This window comes from Geotrypetes seraphini, chromosome 3 (assembly GCF_902459505.1).
Source record: "Geotrypetes seraphini chromosome 3, aGeoSer1.1, whole genome shotgun sequence".
Classification (NCBI taxonomy): Eukaryota; Metazoa; Chordata; class Amphibia; order Gymnophiona; family Dermophiidae; genus Geotrypetes; species Geotrypetes seraphini.
Window position 1 is genome coordinate 92302176 of NC_047086.1, and position 24378 is coordinate 92326553.

Genomic DNA, 24378 nt, shown 5'->3' on the forward strand with positions numbered 1-24378 from the left:
TGAGCTTAGGATGGACACTTTGATAGCTCAATCTGCTGAATTCCAAAAGGTGCAATTTTATTTGATTCAAGATAAGGGATTAGTACTTAAAAAACTTGAGAATAAGGAAAATACTTTACATTTCTTAAATATTCGCCATTGATTTTCCAAAACATCCATTTATGTCCCCATGGAACTTGCTTAAAAATATTTGGGAAAAAAGCCCTGTGTATTCCAAAGACTTCTTTACCACCAGTTTCTAAGATTTACTATACAGTATACACATACCTCAGAAATACCCCCCCCCCCCCCATTTTAGAAAACTGTAAAAACATTTTTTAGCACAGGCCAGAACGATGAATGCTCTGCGCTTCTCCCAACACTCATAGAGTTCCTATGAGTGTCGGGAGCTGCGCAGAGCATTCAGCTCACTGGCCTGTGCTAAAAATCGCTTGTGCAGTTTTGTAAAGGGAGGGGGGGGGGGCTATGGTTTTGTAAAAGGGGGTATTTGTTTTATGACCCTGAACAACTAAAGATTTATTAGATGCTAAGAGTTTGGAACTTCCCATAGCTAGTCATGGGGCAAGTTAGACTTCGAGAAATAATTGTTTAAGGGGCAATAATTGTAATTGATCAATTTTTTTTGTATATCTTATTTTTTTTCTTTTTCATACCCCTCCTTTTACATAAGCATAGCACTTTTTTTTAGCACCAGCAGCTGTGGTAACAGCTCCTACACTCATAGGAATTTTATGAGTGTCGGAGCTATTACTACCGTGGCTGGCACTAAAAATCGCACTATGCTTTTGTAAAAGGGGGTGTGTGTTTAATTCCTGTAATTTTCCCATGCTTCAGGGTTTGTTTTTTTGTTTTCAAAGTTTTGATCACCTTGATATTGTGATCTAAATGGCATTGTATAATATTTTATGTTTATATATCCTAAACCTATACTATTGAATTGTGCCTTTATTTATCAAATATATTTTGTTTGTATAATAATTAATAAACATAATAATAATAATAAAAAAGATGAATTCCTCTGTATTACTCCAAAGTGAGGCTACATCTTGAAGACTGTGTGCTTTCTGGTCACCACATCTCAAAAAAAGCATAGAAGGGTGACCAACATGATTAAGGGGTTGGAGCAGTTCTTATATGAGGAAAAGCTAATGAGGTTAGGGCTTTTCAGCTCGGAGAAGAGACAGCTGAGGAGAAATATGATAGAGATCTATAAAATCCTGAATGGAGTGGAATGGGTGGAAACAAATAAATTGTCTACAGAAAAAAATGGTTGAAGCATATCCTTGGACTACTCCTGGTTCAGGAATCCAGAGTATTTGGGACTGTCTGGAGAAGAGAGCTTCTGAAGTTAAAATTAACTTTACTTCCATTTTAAAACACACTTTTTCACTTTACTTCTTTTTTAGCCAGATTTTTTTTTTTTTTTTTTTTACTTCTGAGCTATTTATTACATAGGAAACAAAGGGAAAAAAATCAGTGCAGAAGTGATACAATAAAATAAATAAATAAAAGCCGTATTACAAATTTTAACTTCAGAACAGGGAAGCCCAACCATTAGCAGGAACTAGGCAGTTACCTAGGGCCACAGCTTCAGGTGGGCATCCAACAGCAACTGCTGCAGTCACATAAAGAAACAACAGGAGGTACCTTTAACAACAGTGACACAACATTTTGAAATAGCCCATTTCCTCCAGCTTGTTTTAGGGTGAATGATGTTGAGGTGATCATGATTGCTGGAATACCAAGGGACCTAAAAGCAGTGGCGTGCCTAGGGTATGTGGCACTCAGGGCCCATCATTTTTTGACACCCCCCCCCCATGTAAAAAAATATTTTTTGTAATAACCATGAAACGGATTAAATGGTCAGAATAGAAACAGGCAGTGAAAATTTTATTTTATTGAACCTCATATATGTAACCATTATTCCAAACATAACATAAATTATGTCTTATTGTCATGACATTAGAAGTACATATGGAGTAGTTGCTAAAAGTTAATCTTTTTTGTTGGGAGGGGGGGTCGATTTCAAAGTTGAAAAATTGCTTAGGGCGCCTAATTCCCTTGCATCGGTCCTGCCACAGAATGAGCATTTCAAACCAATGAAGACCACCACTAACACCATCCTTTTTGATCTAAAACCCTCCTCACATTGGTTCATGGCAAGGGTTTTTTTTTTTTTTTTTTAATAAACATTCGTTTAGGGAGCTGAATTTTCCCAAGACAACTCTTAAGGTGAGCGTTATCCCGCACCTCGCCTTCTCTGGTCTCTCCCCTTCCCCCCAGCTGTACAAGTTACTCAGTCCAGCGCATCACATAAAGGCCGGTGGGGGGGGGTCGGAAGATACCACTTGGAGGGAGGGAAAGGCGGGGTAAGAGAAGCAGCCTTTCTTGCCTGGCACCTAGCGGTGTGGTGCCTGTACAATTAGTCCTGGCGGAACGGTGCTGGGAGACCTGCGTTCAGACACGCTGCTCTCTGCTGTACAACTCTTTGCAAAGAGAGACGAAGAAGGCGGCAGGGAGAGAGAAAGAGACTTCCCTCGATTCTCCCGTTGCCCGCTCCAACTGGCTGGGAAGTGGCATCCGCAGAAGGTAAGGAGCTGGTTCTTCGTGTGCCCTGCAAAGAAATAAGCCCGACTAAAAAAGAAAATAAATCGGTATCTGGGCAGAATGTCAGATGAGGAATTGTTTACTAGTTAGCCCGTGGCAGTGACGTGAACTATGCTGGAAGAAATTGGAGGGTTTGCTTAGAAGGGAGGGGGGGGGGGTGTAAGAGAAACAGCCCTTCTTGCCCGGCACCTAGCGGGATTTGATAGTCCAAAAAAAGCGAGGGGGAACTTATGAGTGAGATGGAGAGAAGGGAAGTAGTGTAACGATGAGAGGTGGTTTACAGACGACATGGCTGGAAAGAAAATGTTGCACGTTTTAGAGCTGGGGCGCTTGTCCTGCCCCTCCTCCAACCCGGGGCTGGAGATGTGCACACAGGGGCCATGTCACTGTCAAACCTGGCCAGTATCGGAGACCAGGAGCCCTGACTGCCTGCTCCTCTCACTCAAACGCTAGCTGGCTGGCTGCTTCTGCTCTCAATCAGCTTGAGTGGGCAAGGTTGCATTATTTAGGAAATCTGAGGAAAGTTCAGGGATGCAGGCTGAAAAGTATCTCTTGGGTGGGGATGGTATAGAAAGCTTGTTGGTGGGAGAGCTCTATTGTATAAGGTTGGAAATGGAGGGGAGAGCCATGAGGAATGCTTTCACTCCTTTGTACTCCTCTAAAAACTCTGGCAGATCTGCCTGTCCACATTTTAGATCTGTTGTTTCCTATCGGTTTTCCTTGAATAGCAGAATGTGATAAGCGGTCTGTCCATCGAGGAGTCTTTTTTGCCAAATACTGTATTTGCTTGCTTTTCTTTTAAATAACACTGACAAACATTTTTGCCCCCTCTCATGTGGTTTAGCCGTCTAATAGTCAACGCGTACATTTTAGGCTCTTTTCTTGAGAAAATAGTTTTATTCATTAGGGGGTTGTTACAAAGATACTGTTACAGTGGGAAAATGCTTCTTTTTTTAACTTTATTTTGTTTATAATGCCAACAAAAAGTGCAATATAATTTATATACAAATAATAATAATCAACCAAGCACTTATAATCAATCAGTATCTATACAAAAGATAAAAATTCCCTCCCCCATCCATCATTACAATCAGGAATAATACCAAAACAAAAGATATACCCCCCTCCCGCTCCCTCCCCCCCCCCCCCGGATGTGTGGGTAAAAAACAACGGAAAATAAAGATAAAGGACAACTATAGCAAATCTACAAAAGACTTCAATGGACCCCAAACTAGTTTGAATATCTTTCTATTCCCCAGCATGTCAGCATTCATTTTCTCATACTTATAAGTTAAACATAAGCTCACCCTCCAAAAAGGAAAACTAAGGTGATCCCAATTCTTCCAATTGCGAGTAATCATTTGCATGGCTATCCTGGTCATAATTAGAAAAAGCTTGCATTTCATTATTTAGTGCGGACTGGATGGAATAAAATAATAACCTAAATGTACATAAGCATGGCTCAGTTAAAGATGCACTTTTAAAAAGTACTTGTAACATATACAGTGCTCTTCAAGAAAAGATCATTTTCTCCTACGCTTGCTTTCAGGTTTCTTATTTTTTGTATATTGTCGTTTAATGTAGATACATTGCTACTGAATTGCTAGCTGTGGTTCTTGGTTTGGTTTTACCCTAAAAGGGAGAAAACACTCTGTTTTTGTTAATTTGAGCAAATTGAAAACATATCTCACTTTTTTTGTAGCAAATGTATATATATTTCATGTGCTGAGTGGAGGATATGGACAATGCAGTACAGTAGTGGTACTTAATAAGTAAATGTTATATACTTAAAAAAAAAAAGTTAATATCACAAGTAAACCAATATGGAAGCTTCCTTTTTATTACATCTTCCTGCTGTAAAAAGGGTGAGCGTGCATTGGATAAAACAGCTGTAATGGAAAAAAAATAGGTCTACATTTATTGAATTGATGAACCTGTGAGAAAAAGTTTAAGTTATTTTTAACTGTTAGCTGAAAAGAAATTATTATTCTTTCATACTAACATTAAGAACATAAGAACATAAGAAATGCCTCTGCTGGGTCAGACCCGAGGTCCATCGTGCCCAGCAGTCCGCTCACGCGGCGGCCCAACAGGTTCAGGACCTGTGCAGTAATCTTTTATCTGTACCCCTCTATTCCCATTTCCAGTAGGAATTTGTCCAATCCTTTCTAGACATTAGACTAAAACCACGCTCACAATCTGAACTAGATGCTAAGAATGTGGCACCAATGTCCATCAATTTTGCTAAATCTGCAAATTGATCATTCTGAAATGCAAATTTTGTCATATCTGGAAAGCTGTTTATCAGATTGCTTTTGATTTTTTCTGCAATAAGGAATTTAATGTCATTGTATTGCTGAATAATAACACTTTCCTCTGGAAGAAATTGTTTATACTTTAAACAAAGAGATCTGATATGTCCATTTCTGAACTCCACTTAATTCCTAAACATCTGTTTAGAAGTTCATAGGTGAGCTAGCTGGACATAGAGTGGAGGAATAGCCTAGTGGTTAGGGCTACACAGTTTCAGCACCCTGAGGTTGCAGGTTCAAGGCCAGTGCTGCTCCTTGTGACCCTGGGCAAGTCACTAACACTCCATTGCCCTAGGTACATTAGTCAGATTGTGATCCCACCAGGATAGATAGGGAAAAATACTTCTATAATTTAGGGCTCCTTTTACTAAGGTGCGTTAGGGCCTTAAAGCGCAGAATAGTGCATGCAAAATTGCCGCGCGCGCTAGATCTTAACGCCAGCATTGAGCTGGCGTTATTCTAGAAGTTTACCGTGTGGTTTAGCGCGTGGTAATTTTGTGCGTGTGCTAAAAACGCTAGCGCACCTTAGTAAAAGGAGCCCTTAATGGCTAAAATAAATAGAGACATGAGACACTCTTATTATACAGGATGGTTACCTCAGAGCCAAAGGATCAGTATTCAACAGTGATTTAACCAGCCAGAAAAAGGCTCCTCACAGGTTAAATAATCACTTGTTAGGGGTAACCACTAGTTTTCTATGGCACTTAACTGGTTACTCTCCAAATTCTATAAAAGCGCTAAAAATTGTGTGTGCACCCAATTTAATTGAATCATGAGTCAATTAGCACAATAATTGGGATATTATTGACACTAATTAGTTTTAATTAAAAGTTATGCACATAGGATGGACTTTCTCTCAGAGTGGGGGGGGGGAGAGAGACTGAGTTGTGGCGGCAGCAGGGGGTGGGGCACAGTTTTTCAGCTGGAACCTGAACCAGGGACATAGCTACAGACAGGCCTTGGCGGGCCCAGGCCCACCCAATCTTGACTCAGGCCTGCCCAGTCTGCTCCATCACAAATCTTACCTGCACAGCTGAAGTCAGCCTTAGTAAGCCACATGTAACACAAATGGCAGCACCTCAGCACACATACAATTTGATGGATTTTTTTTTTTTTTTTTGCTTTGCTGGGGAAAGTAGTACTCAAAGTTGGGCATCTGGCATTGAGCTGGTGCCGGAGCCATTTAATCACCCATTGGTCCGAGTTCTCTGGCAGCTGCTGACGCAGTTGTCAGCATGCTTTGTGGCTAATTTAAATTTACTGCAGGCAGCTCTGTAGCGCGGCCCAGGTGCTTCGTTCTTCCTCTACACACTCAGGACCTGGAGAAATTAAAAATACACGAGCAGGAGCCTGCTGTGGCAAAAGGGCAATTAACCCACCCAGCCCATCCCATGAAACCATCCAGCCCACCCACCCTACCCACCCAGCTTTCTCCACTCCCCGGCAGTACAGGCATTGAAGGAGCAAGTTGTAGAGAAGCAAGCACAAGATAAAAAAAACCCCAAAAAAACATAAATACAAAATTGTATAATTATTTAATTTAAAAAATTATAAACTGCTTAGAATCAAAGCGGTGCACAAAATAGCATACATAGTATTAAAGCAAACCAAATAGCCATTAAATATGCAAAAGTTGACATTTACATTTCATGCAAAAGTTGACATTTACATTTCAGTTATCAAGGCTGGTATTCTTACATCATCTTACTGCACTCACTGCATTAAACATCCATTGACCCGTAGGGTCACAGCATGGCCCAGAAATAGGTCGATGGTCCCTCTGCACATATTACATAAAGACATCGACAAACAGTTGAGTTTTCAGCTGTTTCCTGAAGTTTATACAATTTTTACATAATCTCATGACCCCAGGGAGCGAATTCCAAAGTTTTAATCCCTAATTTTCTTACAGTGTATTCTTGTTTCCAAGCTTCATCCCACCCTCAGATTGTAACCTCCAGTTAGGTTGATAGACTTCCCAAAACTTTTGAAAACATGCTGATGCAAAAGAATATACCACCTAGTGCTTAGTTGAAAGCACTTTGTGGCATATTCTCTCTGGGATTGGAAGCCAGTGCAATTTTTTCAAAACTGGAGTGATATGTTCAAATCTTGGAGTACCAGTTATTAATCTTGCTGCAGAGCTCATCAAATGCTACAGAGATTTACATTTCATTTTTGTCAAACCAAGGTGCAACATATAACAATAATCAAGTTGGGTTAGTATCAAAGCCTGTACCACAGATCGAAAATCGAATTGAGAAAGCATTGGTTTCAACCTAAGCAAGATGTGTAAATTTGCATACTAGTGCTGCCCGATTCAGGAAAAAAAATTTTGATTCGATTCGATTTTCCTGCCCAATTGGGTGTTTTTTTTCAAACATCCTGGTGGGTTTATTTTATAGCCTCTTCACCCCCTTTGCCTTCTCCTAACCACACTGGTGCTGTGGTGTAAACAAAATAAACAAACAAAAAAGACTTTTCTTCTCTCTGTTAAATCCTAGCTTACATTTGAAGTCTAACACCAGCTCTGGCAGGATACACGTTTCAAATCTGACATATTGTAATCACAAAACAGAAAATAAAATTAGTTTTTCTACCTTTTGTTGTCTGGTCATTATTCAAATCTTGTTGATCCCAGGCTCTGGATGTCTTCTGATAACTTGCTTGTCAGGGTCTCCTTCTTTCTTCTTTCTCCGTGCTAACCATCCATCTGCCATCTCTGTCCTCCCCTTCCGTTTCCCTCCCCTCCCCAGAGGTATGGCATCTTTCCTTTTTTTGGTCTCAACTACCTTTTCATCCAGCATCTCTCCCTCCTTCCCCACCACTCCAGGGTCCACCATCTCTCCCTTTTTTAAATAGTAAAGCCGATAAGGAGGGACTTTGAGATCCCTGGCCTTGAACTATTCGTGGTCTGGCAGTATGTAAGAATAAATTATTATTATTATACCAGAGACATTCAGTGGCACAACACAATATGATTCATATCGATCCAATCCCTCCCTTAGGGTCTCAACAACTGAAGTCAACAGTAATTCAACACTATGAGCTTTTCTGAAGCCAAATTGCAGAGGATCTAAACATCCTAGTGTATGAACATACTCCTCCAATTGTACCAAAATCATCTTCTCTAGCACCTTCCCAAAGAATGGCACAACAGAGATTGGTCAGCAACAACATTTGTTCTGAATCTAATTCTTTTTTTTTTTCTTTTCAAAATCGGATTAACAGTGGACTGTTTAATGCTGATGGGCTTGGGTAGGAAAGGGCTCTGGTCTACCCAGATTAAAAAGAAAAATGTTTTTTTATTTCATGTTGGTGGGTTTCTGGGTGGGGATAGGTTCTACAGTGCTCAGATGGGTTTAATAAAAGGTTTTATATTTAATGCTGATGTGTTTTGTTTGTGTGTCTGTGTGTATATGTGTGGTGGGCTGATCTAGGGGGAGGGAGAGGGCATAGCTGATGCTGTGCTACAGGAAGGGGTAGGGGAATAGAGAAGGGTAATTCTAATTCTGGGATACAAGAATGGATGGGGTGTAGCAAGGGAATGGTAAGGCTGATGCTGGGGAGGTATGGGGGAGTAGAGAAGAGTAAGGTTGAGTCCGTACTATGGGACAATTTCTAAGTTTTGGTCCTTTATTCTGTAATTGATGAGAGTTGACCTGTATTCTGCATGTGACTGTGGTGAGAGGTTCTACTGGCATATGGTTTGTGTGGAGATCTATATGAATCTGAGTTGTCTGGCTTTTTCATTGGGACATGTTTTGTGTTCAATTCTGGTCGCCATATCTCAAAAAAGATATAGTGGAATTAGAAAAGATTCAAAGAAGAGCGACCAAAATGATAAAGGGATGGAACTTCTCTCATATGATAAAAGGTTAAAGAGGTTAAGGCTTGGAAAAGAGACAGCTGAGGGGAAATATGTCTGAGGCCTACAAAATCCTGAGTAGTGTAGAATGGGTAAAAGTGAATACATTTCTTTACTCTTTCAAATATTACGAAGACTTGGGGACACTCAATGAAGTTCAAGTTTCAAGTGTTATTAAAATTTGATAAAATCGCTTATCAGGAAATACCTTTATTGGGAAACAATTAGGAGGAAATATATTTTTCACTCAAAGAATAGTTAAGCTCTGGAACTCATTGCCAGAGGATGGAGTAACAGGGATAAGGTTTGAACAAGTTCCTGGAAGCAAAGTCCATAGTCTGCTGTTGAGACAGATACGGGGAACATAGAAAGAGTCATCTAGTCTGCCCAGTTCTGTTCTCCACACTTCTAAGGACACTTCTCAGCTGCTAGCACAGAGTGAGACCCTTTCAAAGGATTATCAAAGATAAGGAAAAATCTTGATCTGTCTGCTCCTTTCTAAGGGTGGAAGGAACACTATCAGGAACGTGAACTTCCACTGGCGAATGTTGGTCTTTGAAGGGAGAGAAAGCAGTAGAGCCAGAGGAAGGAAAAAGATATCAAACGTTACCTGTTAATGAATACAGCTTGATTAGACATTTATATTTATTAATAAAGCATGGATAAGTTTCTTTTTTGGGAGAAAGAATATATATATATATATCCGGATGTTTCTAAATGGACTCAGTCAAGAAGGAAAGAGTTTCTTACATATCGGGACAAAGTTGTTTCATTAGGTGCCTCCTTTCAGCTAAGATTTCCCTGTAAATATTTTGTTGTATTTCAAAACAATAAGTATATTTTTTATGATCCAGATCAATTACGTTTCTTTTTAGAAGGGAAAGGAGTTTCGTTTGCACCCCAGTGATTTCTGGAATAATTCAAGTCTGTTATTCTGCCATCAGTCTCACTTTAATTTCCTCTTATTATGATAATATGTTCTCTTTCCTGGAAGAGTTTCTTTTTTGTTTCTCTCCTCCTTCTTAATTTGAGGACTATGTTTAAGTTAAATATTGCTTTTTGGTTTATTTCTGTTTAACCCAATAGATGATTGGACGTACTAATATCGTTATATTTCATGTTAAGCACAATTCTGTACTTAATTGAAAAATTAAATAAATATAAAAAAATAAAAATAAAGCAAGGATATTTGCCATTGCTATAATTATTTTACATGATACTGTCATGTGTGCTGAGATGTTTGCCATTTTACAATAGTAGACGTTGTCACAAGCCCGAGTCCAATGCCAGCCTTGTGCCAGGGAAGAATGATAAAAAACACCCCCTGAAACTAGTCCGGGCTAACCATGTTAGGCAAGAACAAGAACAGGAAGCACAGGCTGTGTTTAAACCTAAGGCAGAACACAGCCTGATGAAAACTGGTAGGGCCCCTTTAAATCCTCCATTTTGTGGAAAGCTGGCTAAGCAGGGGAAAAGGCAACCACAGCTGAAGGAAGTTCAGCCCCGGAGTAGGGCTGGGCGTGGTACAGCAGCTTGGCAGCATTTAGAGAGCTGGCTGACCAAGAGGAAAGGAGACAGAGGAGAAGCTCTCAGGTGGAAGGAGCCTCCAAGTCCCCCTGAGACAAGGGACATTGAAATGTTGGACACAGAACCAGATGATACAACCCTGGGAAATCCTGAAGGTGAAGTTATGGATTGTAACACTTTACCAGAGGTGGGACTATGTGAGGAAATGGAAACCAATTAGTTTGGAATTGCTTTTTGTGTTAGGGTTTTTTTTTGAATGTTTCCATTTCTATTGAGCATAAGGATTTTCCTGAAGTCTGCTACCTAATGAAATGTATGCTAGCCAAGGGTTTTCTTGTATGAGAAGTTTTTTTGCCTTGCTTACCAAGAGGGCTGCTGTTGGAAAAGAACTTCAGCAAGTTCCTTTCAGAAGGTGTGAATATCCTGGAAGCTTGGTACAGGATTTACACAGTACCATGTTGAATAGTTTGCAGGATACTTTTCTATTGATAACAAGGAGCCCTTTGACAAATCTGTCAGGCTTTTGCTACTGCATTTAATGGGCATCGCTGCCCAGTGCAGTGTACTATACCTAGTTTGCCAATTTATTGAATAAGACTCTGGGAGAGTCAAGGACTATCAAGAGACTCTGTTACACCTGGGACATTGATAAAGAACTTTGAGACAGATATCCAGACCAGGCTGGTTACTATCATATTATGTTGTATGTTTTTGCCAAAGACCTTTTGGAATACATTTTCTTTTGATGCATTTTTTTTGGACTTGCCAGTTGAACAATAAATTTAATTTTTGTTTCATTACTTACCTGTGTGAGGCCATCCTGTTTATACACATAGGTTAAGTTTATGCACAACAGGGACTTCCTACATCTTGAGGAAGCACGCTGGGGAGAATATTAGAAGCGTGGGCCGGTTACTGCGAGCCTTGAGGGCCGGCCACGCTACAAAAGCATTTTTTTTTCAAGGAATTGAGGTGGTCTTTGAAGGATAGTGAGGAGTCAATGGTGATGCCCAAAACTTTGCTAGAGAACTCCAACTGAGTGGTTCCACCCCCATCTCTGCCCCGTTCTTCCCCCCCAGCCCCAGCCCCACACAAACCTCATCTCTTTAGGGCCACGTCTGGAGGGCATCTACACTTGTACAAATGCAATGTGATGACATATTTTATGATTTCTTTTGTTTATGATTAATTGTTGGATATAAGGGAGGGAGGATATTTGATGAAAGAAATAATTTGATGATATAATAAGTAATGTTAAAGTATAAAATGATTGTCTTCTGTGTTATACTTATTGTGCGTTTTAAAAAATGAATAAAGATTAAAAAAAAAAAAAAGATTTAACTTCCGATTTTGTCATCTTCTGCATCCAGAAGTGTGTGCAAGTTTAAAAGACTGATGGGAGGCAACAGAGCTTTTGCGCAAGTTGGAACAAAAACAAGAGTCAGCACATATTGACACCTATTTTTCTGTGCACAAATGGATTTGCAAGAGTTTTTATGTGCTAGAAATTTTTGAGAGACTGATATTTATATACAGACCAGGCACTGATGTGTGTAGATGCTTCTGTTTTTGTTCAGATTTCACAAATTTGTGCAAATCATTCCATTTATATGTTGAAGAATTCTTCACAAAGCTTTGCAGTAAATTACTTTCACAGCTGTACAAACAATTTTCAAGTGGTGTGTACAGAGCCGTCAGAAGCGGCACTCCAGATATACAAGATATCAATTTATGGGGCTTTTTGCTGCTGGTGCTTCCTCATAGGCTCGCGTACCACTAAATATCTAAGTTATTTTTATTAGTTTATATTTTATAGAAGTCCAGCTTTTAAAGTTAAATACAAATTTAATCAAGATTTTTCTTTAAAGTTCTGGGTCAAACTTTAGCTTGTGGTATCAGCTAAAGTTTGACCCAGGACTTTAAAGATAAGTCTTGATTAAATTTGTATTTAAGTTTAAAAGCTGGACTTCTATAAAATATAATCTAATAAAAATAATATTGTATAGATATTTAGTGGTACGCGAGCCTATGAGGAAGCACCAGCAGCAAAAAGCCCCATAAATTGATATCTTGTATATCTGGAGTGCCGCTTCTGACGGCTCTGTACACACCACTTGAAAATTGTTTGTACAGCTGTGAAAGTAATTTACTGCAAAGCTTTGTGAAGAATTCTTCAACATATAAATGGAATGATTTGCACAAATTTGTGAAATCTGGTATGTTAGCAAATCTCAGTTGGTTTAAGTGATTAATCTGTTTTGTTCAGACATGTACTGTATACAAGAAGCTATGGGGCTCATAATCGAAAGAGAAAAACATGAAAAAACTGGCCTAAGTCGGCACTTGGACGAACATTGTCAAAATACGTCCAAGTGCTGATAATGAAAAAGGGTTTGGGACGTATTTCTAAATGACCTAGGCCTTCATAGTGCCGCTGAACAACCAAAGTTAAATGGGGCGTTTCAGGAGGAGTGTCGAGGGCGGGAGTTGGGCGGCACGTGGGCCAGCTTAGACTTAGTCGTACAGCATGTATAACCGAAAGTTATACAGCCCAGCATAGACGAAACTTGGACGTTGTGACTTAGACCATTTAAAACATGGTCTAAGTCACAAAAAACCACCTAAAATCACCAGTTAAGCACTGCAAATGCATAATACAGACCCCTACACACTACCCCAGGGATCACCGACCCCCCCCCACCCCATAAAAATCGTAATCACACCTTTAAAATTCAGCCTCCAGACCATCATCACCTGGCAGCCTGGCATAGGAAAGCCTAGTCATCCAGCACAGAGGCGGCTTAAACCATCTTGGTGGGTTAGGGACCCATGGAGAGGAGGACCCATGCCCATAAGCCCCTGTAATCACTGCATTTATACTTAAACATGTGCACTCCCTTATACACCCCAAAAACCCTTTTGTACTGCCATATAAGTGGCTCTTGCAGCCATAAGGGCTACTGGGGTGGTAGATAAGTGGGTCTAGGGAATTCTGGAGGTGGTTTGGGGGACTCACCATGACCTTTATGGGAGCTGTAGTGAGGAGAAGACATGGCACCCTTTTTGTGAAGTTCACAGCAGTGCCCTGTAAGGTACCCCACTATTTAGGTGGCATGTCTGGGTGTTCAGTCTATCACTTTGCAGACCCCTCCCACGTCCCACAGGGCTTGTTCTAGGTGTTTTTGACTTGGACGAAAAGTTGGACGGAAATGACTTGGAATGACGGAAATGATGGACGATTTAACGACTTGGATGATCAGATCGACAGGACGTATACTTAGACGATTTTCGAAAGAAAAAAAATTTTGGACGTATTTTTCGAAACTGTGTCCTAGGCTGTTTTTTTTACTTTGGACGACTTGCGACTTAGACGAAAACGGACTTAGACGTTCCTTTCGATTATGCCCCTCTAAGTGTTTCTGACAGAGAGGCAATTGCGAAGCTAGTGACTATTTCCATTTTCTTCTTTGGTTTTGTTGGACTTGATTCTCATTCTTCATTCTCACTCCCGTGGCTGATGTTGATCACAGGGTCTTGGTCTCTATGCCAAGGGTGAGTTGGAGAGCTGGAAGGAAGGGAGGGAGTCTTGCGGTGGTGGTGGTGGTGGGGGGGTTGCACTTCGGGTTACGGATCATGTATACAGTACCTATTTTGAAAACAACTTTTTAACATGAAGTAGGAAAGTACATAAGTAATTAGTTAGAAATATAAAGTAGCATGTAACTCATTTAGGCAAACTACTGCAAAATGAAGTGTTTTTACTTCATTACAGTCCAGCCCTGAGAAGCGCAGCATTGGTCAATATGTTGTTAAATTCTAAAGGGGAGGTTTTAGAAAACCAAGCTAGGAGGGGGGGTGCTGAAAAGTTCCCAGCCCAACCAACCAACTTCCTAAATTCTGAGCATTATTTTGCCACTGTAGCTGAAAAGAGTGTTATCTTATTTCGCTAAGTGCTAATTTGCAGAAATGAAATTTTACGTTTTGACATTGTTTCAGATCATTGATTGAATCATATCCATGTCATTCTCTTCTTGGTTGAGCTGAGAATTTTCCAGCACCTCCTCACAGAGCTACAAATCTACATTTACTGAATTTTCCAAAGCTCCAACTGAGGTCAGCTGGAGAAGCTGTTATTCAATATTTGACTGAAATCCTGAAGGTGTCTCCTGAGGCTATACACCCGAGAGTTCACACATATTATCTTCCTACTACAAAAACGAGACTCGATCAAGAAGTTCTTCAACCCTCTGACCCGCCAACTTTTGATGTTTCTGATGTTTTAGAGACTTCAGATTCTGATCTAATGTAGAGGGTACCATATGGCTCCAGGTCATGGAGGTCAGATTGAGCCAGTCTGAGTTTTACTTCCTTTGCTTTCAATGGATGTAAAATCCAGACTGGCTTAATCTGTCCTCCATGACCTGGACCCATATGGTAACCCTAATCTAATGATGCCTTCTATTTTGCTAATTTCATTTGCTTTGAAATCAGATAGGGATTGGTTGGTGCAGCTCTCTTTCAGTCAAAGGGGGAGGGGGGTCATTTGATAATTCAAACATTGGGATTTTCCCTGAATTTATAAAAGAAACACAGATGTGCAGAAGAGGGTTATTACTTTGGAGACCTGGGGTTCTCCGGTTGGAAGCATTATTTTTTCTTAAATTTTCTTAGAAATATATAAATAAGTACTTTATTTATTTATTTGTTCATTTTTATAGCCCATGCTCCTCAGAAGCTCAGAACGGGTTACAATGAAATAAAAAGTTTATGGGTTGAATCTTTGTTTTTTCAAGCTGTACAGTTGATGTCACATTTCGTTGCACATTGCTCAGTGGCTTCTACACTTGTGGTTTCATTTGAACATATGTAGTTCACGTTTTGTTAACACTGAGTCATGGTAGTTACTATTTGCTGTATTGATTTCCTTGGTAAAATATTGCCTATTAGTTTTATAGGTCAAGACCTCCCTCCCACCATATGTGGACCTTAGTGAATGTTGGCTTGTTAGTTGTTGGTTTTTTTTTCCTCTGTATTAACTGTGTTGATTTTGGAGTACGAGGGGCCGCTGAAAATTTCTCAGCCCAACCAACAAAGTTGGGGCAGTCTGCATCGAGGGCTGTACATTTACCCGCTCTTCTATTAAACTGCGCTAGCAGTTTTTAGCGCAGAGAGCCACGCTGAATGGCCCGCGCTGTTCCCGACGCTCCTAGGAACTCAATGAGCGTCGGGAGCAGCGCAAGCCATTCAGCGCGGCTCCCTGCGCTAGAAACTGCTAGCGCAGTTTAATAGAAGAGGCCCTTAGTCCAATGATTTTCCACTTTTTTTTGTATTGTCAGAAAAGTACGGAATGAAAAAAGTAAAAAATCGGCGGACTAAGTGTACAGCCCTCGATGGAGACTGCCCCAGCTTTGTTGGTTAGGCTGAGAACTTTTCAGCGGCATCTCATATACTTTTTGTGCCACATCATCTATCAAAGTGTTTCTACTTCATAACTGTAACTTTTGTTATTTTCTTAAACATAAAAACCAAAAGCACAATATCAAACATAACAATAAAAAAAATTAAACATAGTACACATAGCGTGCTCCTGATTTTAATTATTTAGGAATCCTTTTACTAAGTTTTGATAAGCACCAGTGAATGCTTAATATACCTTAAAATAGTGTACTGCTAGGCATGCTGAGGACTGCGAAGAATTGCAAAGGGACTTGAACAAACTAGGAGAATGGGCGATGAGATGGCAGATGAAGTTCAACGTTGAGAAATGTAAAGTATTACATGTGGGAAACAGAAACCCGAGGTACAACTATACGATGGGAGGGATGTTATTGAATGAGAGTACCCAAGAAAGGGACTTGGGGGTAATGGTGGACAAAACAATGAAGCCGACGGCACAGTGCGCAGCGGCCGCTAAGAAGGCAAATAGAATGCTAGGCATAATCAAAAAGGGCATTACAACCAGAACAAAAGAAGTTATCCTGCCGTTGTATCGGGCGATGGTGCGTCAGCATCTGGAGTACTGCATCCAATATTGGTCGCCGTACATTAAGAAGGATATGGCGATACTCAAGAGGGTTCAGGGAGAGCGACACGTCTGATAAAAGGTTTGAAAATCCTTTCATACGCTGAGAGATTGGAAAAACTGGGTCTCTTTTCCCTGGAGAAGAGGAGACTTAGAGGGGATATGATAGAGACTTACAAGATCATGAAGGGCATAGAGAGAGTAGAGAGGGACAGATTCTTCAAACTTTTGAAAAATAAAAGAACAAGAGAGCATTCGGAAAAGTTGAAAGGGGACAGAATCAAAATGAATGCTAGGAAGTTTTTCTTTACCCAACGTGTGGTGGACACCTGGAATGCGCTTCCAGAAAGCGTAATAGGGCAGAGTACGGTACTGGGGTTCAAGAAAGGATTGGACAATTTCCTGCTGGAAAAGGGGATAGAGGGGTATAGATAGAGGATTAATGCACAGGTCCTGGACCTGTTGGGCCGCCGCGTGAGCAGACTGCTGGGCACGATGGACCTCATGTCTGACCCAGCAGAAGCATTGCTTATGTTCTTATGTTATCACACAGTATTCTTGTCATGTATGCACACTACCCATGCACTAAAAAATGCTTTTTATTTTATAGCGCTGGGGCATTTGGGGGCGGAGAATAGGCTATCCTGTGCTAATTGGTGAGTGCAACTACATTGCTGCACACTAACCAATTAGTGTATGGTTAGCAGAATAGGTGTGGTTAAGGGCTCTAATGGCCATGCTTTAATGGGAAAATTAGTGTGTGGTCATTAATAGAGAAAATAGGATTTTCAGCCATGTCACTGCTGCAGTAAAAATGGCTTCCGCATGCAGAAAAGACCCATGTAAGGGTGCGCTGAATCCAACTTTTACTGTGGTTTGGTGAAAGGGCCCCTTAGTGTCGTTACAAGGGGCTAGTGAAAAGTTCTCAGCCCAACCAAGAAGAGAATGATGTGGAGCCATGAAAATTTCAAGTGATTCTATACTTCTCTTGACACCCACTCTTTCCCAACCTCTGTACCCTTTTAGTGCTTCTCTCTCTCTCCCCCTCTCCCTTCTTCCCCTACAGGTGCTTCTCTCTCTCTCTCTTCTTCCAACCCCCCTCTCCTTTGGATTCTCTCACTCTCACTCTCTCTTTCTCTCTCTCATTCACTCTCACTCACTCACTGCCACTCACTCACTCTCTCTCCAAACCCCATTCCCCCCACGTGCCCCCTTCTCTCTCCTGCTGTTTCTCCCCTCCCATTCAACATTACCTTACTCCATGCTCTTTTCTTTAGCACTTCCTCCTTTCCATAATGCTTCTTCAGCCCTCCCTCCCTTTTTCCCCCTGTGCAGTTTCTCCAGCCCATCCCTTCCTTCATGCTGTTTCTCCTTCCCTCTTCCTCACTTCATGCTGGTTCTCCAGCTCTCCCTCCCTCCCTTCTTTCCTTCATGCTGTTTCTCAAGCCCCCTCCACTGCAGCGACTTCCTGTTCCCGCTTAGGCAGGATTTGCAGAGAGGTGTCTTCCGGGGCAGGCCAGCGGCAGCAGGCTCTCGGCATTGCTACTCTATGCCCAAAGATTCAATTACAGTGGCGGGCCCAAGGAATAGCTATGTGGGGGAGTCAGGAGAGCCAGCTAAACCCGGACAGACTCCCCAATTTTAAAAATACCATCTGGGCACCTGGACAGTCCTCGGAAAAGAGGAGATGTCTGGTAACTCTAGCTATCGAGAGGGTTGTGGGCATAAGCTCCGAGTTTTGCTCTTGTGACTTCCTTCCTGTGTATGCTTATGAACCAAAGTGGAGCTGGACAAAATGAGAATGCAGAGCCAGTGCAAGGGCAGTCAGAACCCAGGGCAAACCTTCACACAGATCCCCTCTCAATTAACTCCAGGCCCTTAGCCGAACGTACGTCTGACAGCGCTATAGAAATGATCAGCAACCCCTTCCCCTAAGATTTTGATAATTAAACTCAACAATCATCCCATAGTGTTTCCTCCAAAAGCATATTTTGAAATATGTAGGGGTGATCCTTCTGAGTCTGTAAAGTTGTCAGGATCTGTTTTATTTTAATTTCAGCTGTTCTTTGTAGTCCCCAAGAAGATTCTGCCCTAGGCATTCACCTAGTCCTTCATAATGGCTCAACTGGCCCTTCAAATATGGGATTCCCAAGACTATATGGGGATGAAGAATTTACACTGCTAATGATTAAGCTTTAACTTTTAGCATTTAAATCAGTTGAACATGACCTTTAAAAAAAAAAAAAAAAAAAAAGTCACAAAGACCTAAACAAACATTTTGTATTGGGATGTTTGCAATTGCAGTCAAAACATAGCAGAGTGTCTGGGTCTGCATTTTTCTTTGGCCCTGATAACAGTCGTCTTATCAGCTGCAAAGCTTAATTCAGTTTCCATGAAAAATGTAAGAAATTGAGAGCTCAAGTGGGGTGAGGCGAAGTTAGGGAAAGACTGAATGAAGGTGGCTGAGATTGTAGAGAAGATGAGAAAAAAGTCTGCTGTGATACAGATACACTGAAAGGAGAGATTATGGTTATGTGGTCACTACAAATGAAGGTGAGAAAGAAAAGGGCCCAGAGGAAGCCCCCCTCCCCCACTAAAAATATAAGAATCATAACATGGGAGATCTTCCTCTCTGTCCCCAATGTCTGCCTGCCTCCAAAGCCAGACGGAATGTAGCATGCCGTGCAGTTATTACAGACAGCTGTTCAGGGTTATAAAGGCAGCACACATCTTTATTGCTGTGTTTACAACATAAAGCACAAAGCATAAAACTGAGCCGAACAATACTTATTATAGCTTCTCCCGCTATAAGACCAGGTAGACTGCGTCTCTAGCCAGCCCATCATAAAACTAGCTGGATCATCTTCAGGCCCCACCTTCTGATGAGTTTGCTGCTTTCTTGAGGCAGTCATCCTGCTGTATCATCCTGCCGGGTCTTGCACACAGGAGCTGCCCCCAGGCTTACACCATCCCCTGGCTTTGGTGATGCACAGAGAGGCACTCAGATTATAGTTACTGCATTGTTGATTTTGGTTGCCTTGGTAGTTGATTCTTTCAGGTTTTTATACTCAACCTACTCAAAACCTCTCTTTCCAGCTGCTGACTCCCCCATCTACCTTCCCCGGTTGCTGTAATTTTAAATCTTTGGGCAGCTGCTGCGCAGCGTAAATGAGCAGACCTGCCCCAGAAGTCTTCATTCTGCAGTGACTTCCTGTTCCCAGGTCACTGCAGAATGAAGGGTTCTGGGAGAGGCCTGCTTAATGATGCTGCACGGCGGCTGCCTGAAGATTTAAAATTACAGTAGCCGAGAGGAGGTAGGTGGGGAAGTAGAGTCATAACTGACTCTTCGGACTACCAATTTTGGGGGAGGCCAAGGCCCCTGTGGCTTCCCTCATTTCAACGCCTATGCTGGAGATATAAGTTTTATTTGCAACTACCTGGAGATTTTTTTTTTTATTTTACTAAATTTTTCCCAGTGTTTCTAGTCTGGTCATTGTAACAGTGGTGCTCAGACTGGGAGCCGCACACCAGGGATCTTTCCAGTGTCTTCTATTCTTTGGTCTAAATCTGACCACTAGTCATTTCCTTTGCAGTATCCCAAACTTCATCCAGCCTGCTTGTGGAATACCTGATCTGGATATTGAGCCAGGACCCATCCACGTGAAAGTGCATAGCACATTTGACTGGATCTACTAGTATTTTCAATCCAATAGAATTTGCAAAAGAATTATACAAAAGGGGTCAATTACTGTTGATAAAACTACTTTCTGAAAAATTCACGGGATAGGATGAAATTTGGCCTGGGTTCAAACTGGTGAAAAGACACATTGAGCCAGATTCTCTAAAGCTGTGCTCTCAGATTTCTGACTAGTGCACAAATTTGGGTGTGCAAGTTATAGAATAGTATCAGTTGTGCGCCTAACTTAATTGTAAAATTAGGCACCAATTGGCCTTAAATATCAATAATAGCTCTTAAGTAGCATTATTGGCTGTTAAATGGCATTAATTTGTAGTTATGCACATTATTACACTTAGGGGTCTATTCTGTAATTTAGCGCCTAAATGTTATAGCAAAGGGGAAATGCTCATGGGTGGGCCAAGGGCATGTCTTACAGTTCAGAACCAGAGTGGAATTGTCCCAATCAGAATGGTGTACACCCAAAAAAATTCTTCAACTCATCTGATAAATGCAAATGCTTTAATTCATCCAAAGTCTCATAAATTCATCCAATGACTCAATGACCCGACATGCACATGTTTCGGCCTAACTGGCCTGCCTCAGGAGTCTACAAATACATACATGGATATAAACAAGTTAATAACATGAAAAATATTTATATAAAAAAATATAATTAATAACAGTAAAGAATAATAATAAATACATATAAAAGCAACTACATTATAAACATAAAAACACCTCATACATTCCATTAGATCATCTACACACTGAAAATAGCAAATTCATTGATGACTTATATATCATATAAATAATTGAAAATATAATGCCATCTAAAAGAAGACATACAACAATCATGTGCCTTCTAAAAACTACAAGCTCATACACAAATATAAAAATTTATTGAATGTAAAATATAACAATATAAAACAACGTATAAAAGAAATATGATTAAAATATCCTAGTCATAAAACAATGCATTATTCACTAGGAAATGGGAAAAACAAACATATCTCAATGCGTTTAATAAACAATCTATCTTCTACAGACTACAAACTCATACGCACATATAAAACTATGCGGGAGTAAGATGTAGGGCTTTCAAAACATGTATCAATATAAAACAATGCATGAAAGGAATAACCTAGTCCTCAAGCAGTACATTATTTACTAAACAATGGAGAAAACTAATCCTTCACAATGTATGAAAGGGAAAGAGGGCACTATTTCAAAAACTGAATAGTCAAAAAGACCCATAAAACATAATGGATATCAAGCATACCTTGTGAGCCTCCGACGGGTGTATTAGAAGATCGTATGAAGCATAAAGATACACGCATCCTCTAAATGCGGCCTCTATACTGCGAATGAATCAAAATCAAAATAAATCAAAACAATTAAGAAACATATATCTAAAGGTGAACAACGAAAAAAAATATATCTCTCTCAAATGTATAACCCTAGGGACCAGTCATCTGCTAATAAAAATGGGGGACAAACCCTGATTATCACTTAAGAGAAAATGCGAAAACAGATAAAAAGATAAAAAAAAGATAAAAAGCGTAAATCCAAACATTGCATATGTGTATAAAAGACACTGATGCATTTGTGAAAATGAAGAGGGTACAAAACTTAAACGCTAAAAAAATGTATAACTGTGAAGCAAAAGCAACAGAAAGGACACGGTAATAGAAAGCTGAGAAGCTAAAAGAAAAAGTAGACTGACCATCAAAAAAAAAAGAAAAACGGGCAAACAAATGCTAAACATCAAAAAAAATACTGAAACAGCACAACAAGATGGAGTACAAACTAAAAAAACTTACTTGGAAGTCGTAAAGCACTAAAAAGCACTGCGGCCTTGCTGCAACTGGAAAAGGGAGACGAAGATAATCACGGGGTTTAAATACAAGATGGATGTATACGTGCTGACATCACACAGTCAGCCATAGTAGCGACTCAAGAAAAATATATGAATACAAAACGGGGGAGCAGATAAACTAAATAAAACATGGGAATGAAAATAAAACATACTAGGAAAAGAATACAACACATGTGTGAGATACACACAAAAAAAGAAAGGGAACAACTAATACCTAAAATGTACAACAAAAAATATGTGATGAAAAAGGGGGGAGGGGGAAGGAGAAAGGGGAGGGGAGGGGAAGGGGGGGGAGGGGGAAGAGGGGGTAGAGGTAGGGGTGTGTGGGGGGTGGGGGTGGTAGGGGGGTGGGGGTAAGGGAGTGGAGGGTGGAGGGGTGGATAGTAAATGGGGAGTGGGGGTATGGGGGAAAGGGGAGGGGAGTGAAGGAGAGGAGGTTCCCCCTGTTCTATTTTGCGGTTTTGTTTCCCCTGTTCCATTTTATGTCTTACAGTTCACCACATACGTTATAAAATACTATCACTACACGTGGAAATACCACCTGCAGGTGCAACCATTCACTCCAGCTTTTGACATGTAAGTTGGGTATATGTATGATGCTGACTTATGCTCTATTCCAGGGATCTCAAAAATCCAGTCGGGTTTCCCCAATGAATATGCATTGAAAGCAGTGCATGCACATAGATCTCATGCATATTCATTGGGGAAATCCTGAAAACCCGACAGGATTGCGGCCCTCAAGGAGGGACATTGAGACCCCTGCTCTATTCTATAATGTCAATTTCATGTGATATTGCCATTATAGAATTGTCACTTAGTGCTCCTATTTTTCGTGCCTAATTTTTGCCACACTTTACAATCTTTATGAATGTTTATGAAGGCAGAAAAAGACCTACACTGTCCATTCATAAATTCATATCATGTTTTCCAATATAACATATGTATTCTTGACCTTGATCTGTCCATGCCATTTTGGGGCACAGACCCTAGAAGTCTGCCCGGCCTCAACTACTGGAGTTACTCATTAAATTTACACAAGCATTTATGCAAACTTTCCTTTGTGTGGAAGTCTATGACTGTGAAACACACCTTGTGAAAGGCATTAGCATTTACTATTAGTAAATGACTCCCTTTGCGACTTATAATTTAAATGTGACTGCTGGTTTTCATGTCCTTTATTTGTACCATAAAAAAAAAAATACCAACATTGAATAAAGTGAGGGAATATATATCTCACATTTCATTGTTCACTGTACTGTAATAAGTAGATGGATTTGCTAGTAAATATAGATTTGCTAGATCTGTCACAAATTTCATGCTTTTTATTCCCTGCAAGAAAGGAATGAAAAGTGTGTGATTAGTTTACAGACCCAGGTGACAGCACTGACAGAACGTTTGGATGCTCAGGAGAACCGTCAGCGTCGTAATAATATACGAGTAGTAGGGCTACCTGAGCTCCAAGCAGACCAAGACCTCTATCACTTCTTCCAAGTTTGGCTACCAAAGCAACTTGGCCTGGTGACCCCAACGACTGGTTTTTTATGCGAACGGGCACACTGTTTGGGCCAACGTACAAGTGATAACAACCACCCGCGAACAACAATTGCTAGATACATCAACTGGAAAGAAAAGGAGCTTATCATGCAAGCTTTTCGGAAATCTGGCCGGCTTGAATATAAAGGACAAAAATTGCTACTATTCAATGACTACTCTTTACATGTATCCTCCCTTCGTAAGGCGATGGCACCACTATGCTCCATACTTCATCATCGAGGAGTGCGATTTGCACTTATATAACCTGCATCCCTACGCATTTGGCATGATGGGAAATCACACACCTTCACAGACACAATAACTGCTCAACAATTTATAGATTCTATACCTGTGACAGTAGCTGGCGGCGCCCTGGCGATGGATCCAACGGTTTAACTCCTCTTATTTTTGCATCTTCTAAATCTACCTTAGATTGATCAATATAGATATATGACATCCTGCTTGGATAGCTCCAAATTCACTGTCTATTTTGTCTATTCATCTTCTTATAATTCGTAATGAATTGTATATACTATGTCATATATTCTGCTAAATCAAGCACACTAATCTCAAATTTTCTATTATTGAATAGGTGTGGAATTTACTAGTTGTTCCATATGTGTTATTATTCCGTGGTCACAGGATCACATTTAAATTGTTTTAAAATATGTAGAATAGTGTGGTTCATTCTTTTCCTGACCATATACTATGCTGATATTATTGATTTCTTTTCTTTTACTTTCACACTTTTCTTTATCTCTCTTCTTCTAAGACAGGAGTGTCTGCCCGAGCTTACAATTATATCAGATATTTTTCTGGACAGAGGAGATATACGGTAATCTGTGATTCAACAATATATATCATATATTATGGCTGATTTACATGTTTTTTCCTTTAATGTGAATGGTCTTAACCATCCCATTAAAAGGAAAAAGATAGCTAATTATGTATCCA

At 40.4% G+C, this 24378-nt stretch overlaps 1 protein-coding gene across 1 annotated transcript in view; it reads left to right on the forward strand.

Moving 5' to 3' along the window:
- Nucleotides 1–2422: 2422 nt before the first annotated feature.
- GREB1 (growth regulating estrogen receptor binding 1) overlaps nt 2423–24378 on the forward strand; it is a 336727-nt gene continuing 314771 nt past the window's right edge. Inside the window, exon 1 of the mRNA XM_033939035.1 lies at nt 2423–2589. The gene's annotated coding sequence lies outside the window, so the exon portion shown is untranslated. The remainder of the gene's footprint in view (nt 2590–24378) is intronic.